We start from the raw sequence: 6529 nt of genomic DNA, 5'->3' as shown, positions 1-6529 counted from the left end.
AATTAAATCAGTAAAAATCTAATAAAAGTGGGTTTTAAGACGAGACTTAAAGCGCTCCACTGTCGAAAAGTATTTGACGGATTCTTAACCAGAAAAGTTACACAACTGCACCTTTCAATATCCACATTGGTAATTCTAGTATTCCAATTTTGTGACGTACTACTGGTTTCAGATGACATCCAACATCGTAACATCCTATTGGCCGATCATTTTTAATACAGATGGAGGGAGTCAATATTTGTGAATTTACTTTTTGTATATTTCATGGCAAAGTACGATGTAACCGATGTGGAAATCTGGCTCTTACCTCCATCTGAGAGTACGACAACATCACATTGTAGAATCTGAAAACTTCTGAAAAATTCTAATGCCGGACGTACGCTGTGTGATATTTTCGATCGTTTCACTCAGTCCCAGCTCAAACTGTACGAGCAAATCGCAGGGTTTAAAAGTTCGCAGCTCGTGGAACTACTTCGACGGTGCGAAACCCTCACGAGAGGCGACTGGAGCTGGTCGTGAGGTAGTAATCGCTTCTCGTTACCCGATGTTTACTACACGAAGTACGACACACGATTAAGACAAAACTCGGCCCGATTCCAAAAACGGTCGCACGAGTAAAAAATCAACTCAAAAAGGGCCAAAAATTGCAAAGTGTACGCCCGGATTAAGGGATGTCCAAAAAAAAATCAGTACAAGATAACGAATATTGAAACTAGACACTCATTTGAACATGAATCAAGACAAATTTTGACTTTTCCTGAGTAGTTTTAGCAAGAATTTGGCTTAAATCAAAGCTAGTAAACCCACACAGTTAACTTGAAGATTTTTGCCATCACCGTAATGCTAATGCACTTCCTGATTATCGGATAGTAAAATGTTTTCTGGTTAAACGCAGGCAGCACACGGGACATATTGCTGCTTTTACCATTTTTCTGTATTTGGGGAAGGCAAAGTTTCCTTAAATACATGGTAGAAAATTGGATGCAGGACTTTTAATATCATTTTATGGTCTTATACTTCTTATACTTCTCATATCAAAGTATTGCAGTACTGAGCTTATTTTAGTACTTCAACAACACGTTTTTGTTCACAGGTTTGAATCTTTAAACACAGACTGGGTTGAACCGTGGCTATGAGCTGAGCCTTGTTCTGCAGTGCCATATTTAGAGCACATTGTGTTTACACTGTCCGCCATCGGTCAAAGACTCCAGCTCCCATCATGCATTGCGCCGTCCAGTGTCAAACCAGTCACTCATTGAGCTGTATACTTGAGCCTGTGCCATAACGACATAATGACTTTGTGCCAAAATTGTTTGAAGCAGTGTTTTCCTTAAAGTGGCCTCGACTGTAATGTGGATTTTAGCTTTCGATTATGTTTGCACCATTCAAAAGATAAAATATTTGATTTTAAATTGATAATCGCTATGGTAACAGTCATAAATTTTCATCATTCTGAAACCCATGGATGGACTGCAAAAATAAAAATCTGGATTTTTAAAAATAACGTCAATCATGATATGCTTTTGTCTGCTATAGTTATAATCTATGGATCATTATGTTATATTTTGAACATTTTAAATCGCAATATTGATCTAAATGACTTTATTTATTTACATTTAAGACCGCATTTACACTGAAATGAATCCACGTATCACCGTATCACCCTATCGGAAATTATTTGCGTCCACACATGTCGTTTCTGTGTCTGCAAGCCTTCCCTATCTACACAGCTTTGAGCAGATTTGTTTACGTTTTACAGAAATAAAACTTAAAACCGCATGGATCATTTGTATAAACTGAGCGCTCAAAAAACAGCTCACTATTGTGCGCTGATGCAGTTCAGATTCTGTCAGACTAAAGGACACGACTCGGTGGATTATATGTGTTCTTTCTGTGACAGAGGGGTGTTCTGCTGATGGTGAGTCTGTTCTGTGTTTCTGTCGAGATGGAGATGGTTCATGTTAAACGTTTCAGAGATTATACGTCTGCAGGTCACACGCATAGACCGTATATACGAATATATGCTAGCCTCTTAGTGTTTGGGCGGTGAATTACTTTGATCTACATCTGCGTATCAGCGTGTTCAGGCGTCCACACAGTGCCGGATCAGATCTGTACTCAAATGAATTGGTAGGAGCTGGCGGCATCAAATCGTTCCATCTCTGGAGCCGCTTTCCATCGGATTCTTGTGGACGAACACTGCACCCACAATGAAAATGATTCCAATACGTACTAGTGTGGACGGGGCCTAAGAAAGACTCTATACCGTTTGGCCCAGGAATGTTCCGAGCTTTAACAGAATGAAATAAATGAGAAGGTAAAACTTTCATAACATGATTAAAAGCTCTAAAAACTCAAATTTTGCGTAATATGTTTACAGGTGCATTGTGAAACTTTTCTGGTTGAGGGCCGTCACCTGTTTCCATGGAGATGTCATTACTCTGCCTGGAATGTTCCACAGTATAACATTAAACAGCTCTACTTTACAGTTACTTTTCAATTACAGGTGGTTTAATAGTTCAAAAATACCTAGAAAAACTAAAGACATTCTGACTGTGAGCGGGGTCGCCTCTCCACAGATCTGACCCATAACTTACTCCATTTTGGTCTCCATGAAGATAGAAAGGTTTAATATCATAGTGTGGAAGATTCCAGACAAAGTAATAACATCTCCATGGAGAAACGGCGGACCCTCCATCAGAAAAGTTACACAATGCACCTTTTATAAATAAACAGAACTGCCCCATGTCATTTAGTCTGACAGAAGCTGAACCACATCAGCGCACAAAGAAAGAGCTCTGTTTTTATCAGCGCTTGAAAGTTTATGCAAATGAGCCATGTGGTTTTAAGTTTCTTATCTGTAAAACGCAGACAAATGTGCGCCTGAAGCCAAAATGCTGCCAAATTGCAGAAGTACTAGTATATATTTATTTTTTTTGGGGGGGGGGGGGGGGGGGGGGACCAACTCGCTTGCGGCCGGACTTGCCGTCTTGTCTTGTCTCCCTTATGAGCGTCATGTGCCCACGCAGTTAACAAGAAACATTACAGATACTATTAGTTTTAAATTGTGATAGCATTAAATTGAAAATACAATCACACATTCATTTATGCTGGGCAAACAAATTTAGGCATCAATAAATTATAATATTATATTAGGTGCCCTGCAGATTTTTTAATAACAGTAATGAAACTGATACCGTTGACACTTTTTGGTACCACAGGATACCATAATACCATAATACCGGCCCAACCCTAATGCCCACTGCTCTGTACTTACATCGTTTGATAATTGTTTTCTTAATCGGTGATACAACTGTTTTTAAAAGCTGCTCACCCGTCCATCGCAGCTGTTGACGGCTGCACGACTCTTTGTTGTGACGATGTTTTACAGCGACGTCAGCTCCCATTGGGCACCACGGTTTTCTAACACGGAAATCAGTGGAGTTGTTTCTTTGATTAAGTCGTTTTAGATGAATATTGTGATTTAAAATGTAAAAATTATAACACAACGATTCTCGGGTGTCATAGATTATAACTATAGAGCAGACAAAAGCACAAAATGACTTCGTTAAAGTATCTTGAAACCTGCCAGTGAAATATTGTACATAATTTAAAGGTGCACTGTGTAACTCTTGGAGGGTCCGTCACCTACTTGTTTCTATGGAGATGTCATTGCGCCGCCTGGAATGTTCCACAGTATGACATTAAACAGATTTACCTTACATTTCTTCAATTACAGGTGGTTTTATAGCTCAAAAATGCACTGAAAAATAGACATTCTGATATTTCAGATGAAGCAGTAACATCTCCACGGGGAAATGCGTTTGACGGAACCTCCACCAGAAAAGTTACGCAATGCACCTTTAAGAATTTTAACTGTAGCTGAGATTTATTGTGTTTTTCAGTTCATCACTCTCACCTTTTGGTTGAAAAAAAACTTCTAAACAGGACCATGAACACTCGCATTGCTATTCAACGCTGATCATTCTGCCATAGACATCCATGCGAGTCATTCCATATTGCACTTTTAATGGGCGCTTTCGGAAAACACTGCTGTTGTTTTATTTGAGTTGTTTCATGAACCAGCTGCATGTCTGAGGTGATTTTGTCTCGAGCTGTGCCGCATGGACCCACGCGAGTCCACTTTAACACTGAGCCCAACACCAGAGCTTTACCTGTGTGTGTGTGTGTGTGTGTGTGTGTACGTGCGTGTGCGTGTGTGCCAAAAGGGGGCGCTGTAGTCATGAGGACAGGGGGCAGACAGAGGGAGCAGCAAGGAAGAATGAGTATAAAAGTACGACGATAAGTTATTTACTTTTAACTTATGATAAAAACGTAACTATATAGAGAGAATTTATATTTTAAAAAGACGCTGTACCAGATTTTTATGATGTTAAAAACATGAAAAAAACTAATTTGAAACAGTTTGCAGTGGTCCAAAGTTATTCCTCACGCATTCAGAACATCCTAATTATTCACCGCGATGAGTTTATAAGCGCTTTTCGCAACTTTCAGAGGCCAGATTTACAATAAAACTAACAGCGACTAGCATCCGAACATGCACTTCCTGATTCTCTGACACTAAAAGCTTTAAAATTAGATGCAGACGCTACACAAAGGACTTATTTTGACCTCAAGAGCTGCTTATAGATTAACAAAATTTGCTCAAATATATGGAAAAAAATAATCAAGTACAGCGTCTTTAATATTCGATTTTCACTGCGTTGATGTATTGTACAATCAAAATCAAATGTTAAGAATCTGCCGAATTATTATGTGCAATTAGAGAGAACATATTTTTGGGGAAATTTGGGAAGTTTTGACGATTTAAAGTTTTAAAATAGTGAAAACTGTTCACTGAATGTAACACTAATGTGACAATTTGCCTTGTTATGATGATGTGCAATGAGAAAAATCTACTTCAGTTGTAGGTTATATTTTAAAAAAGTATAAAATTTCTAAAATAGAAGACAGTCAAAGTATAAATAATAATTAAAACTCAAAATTATGCGTACCAAAGTGAATACAGAAAATACACTGCCAGTCAAATGTTTGCACACATGATTTTCTTTGTATTTTTTCTTCATTTCCAGTTCAGATTCTCATTGAAAGCAACAAAATTACAAATGAAAGCATCTGTAATGTAGTAAACAAAAATGAAACTCTAAAAATGACTCAAAACTTCAATTTTTGAGTCTTTGAAATAGTCACCCTTTGCACTTTTGGCATTTCTTGACCCTGACAAAACACAGCGGTGAAGTGAAAACCATCTCAGGAGAAAGTGCATCGTTTAACATTTCTGGTGGAGGATCCGTCACCTGCTTGTTTCTATGGAGATGTCATTGCTCTGCCTGGAATGTTCCACAGTGTGACATTAAACAGCTCTATGTTAGATTTATTCAATTTTATATTCAAGGTGGATTTATGACTCAAAAATACTTAGAAAAACAGTCATTCTGGCATTTATCTCTACACGTCTTAAATACTGTACTTTTCGGACTGTAAAACGCACTTAAAGTCCTTTAATTTTCTCAAAAATTGACAATGCGCCTTATAATCTGGTGCACGTTATATATTAAGTTTGGTTGTGCTTACCGACCTCGAACCGATTTTACGTGGTACACAACGCACAAAAATCTGTTAAAATGTTTTAGTGCAACTTTGGTAAACTACAAAGCTGCACTGCTTGATGGATTGTTGGAGCATTACGGCTACTGTAGTCAGGAGCCTCACAGAGTCATGTCCTTTATTCTGACAGAAGCTGAACCGCATCAGCGCAAAAGGAAGGAGCAAGCTGTTTTTTTCAGCGCTTATACTTTATGCAAATAAGCCATGTGGTTTTAAGTTTTACTTCTGGAAAATGTAAACAAATGTGCGCAAAGCTGCATTAAACACATTATTATTCAGTGTATTTAAGTCGTCCTCATAGGAAATTAAAAAAACTAATTTACCCACATTCACATTTGTAATACAGATTCATACACATTTGCCAATAGATCGTGGACACCTGGACTAAGGGGTCAGTCTCAAGTGTCGTCCGTTTGTTTCGCGTAATGCGCCTTATAATCTGGTGCAGCTTATGTATGAAAATAGACAAAAAATGCAACATTATTGATATTACCCCTTATAATCCAGTGCACCTTATAGTCTGAAAAATAAGGTACTGTAATGCACTGAACAGTGGTATAAGCTGAGCAAACCTGTCACACTTACAGTTCAGTCCAAACTTGTGCAGCATGTCTTTTAAGTGGCACACTTTGTAGAGAACACATTACACCTATTTTATCTTCATTGCACTGGCTCCTCGTTCATTTTAGAGTCGAGTTTAAAATGTTATTGTTTGTTTTTAAAGCACTTCATGGACTGGCCCCAACGTACATCTCAGACCTCACTGATCCTACGCTCGTTTACGCGCTCTGAGGTCTGAGGGCCAACTCCAACTTGTCGAAAAATGAGACTCAAAAGCCGGGGCGACCCTGGCTCGACTCTGGGGTGACTCTGGGGCGATCGGGCCTTTTCTGTGTTCGGC

This window comes from Boleophthalmus pectinirostris, unplaced genomic scaffold, assembly GCF_026225935.1.
Source record: "Boleophthalmus pectinirostris isolate CB_2022bp ecotype Guang Dong unplaced genomic scaffold, ASM2622593v1 HiC_scaffold_7, whole genome shotgun sequence".
Taxonomy (NCBI): domain Eukaryota; kingdom Metazoa; phylum Chordata; class Actinopteri; order Gobiiformes; family Gobiidae; genus Boleophthalmus; species Boleophthalmus pectinirostris.
Note: the sequence above shows the minus strand (reverse complement) of the source record.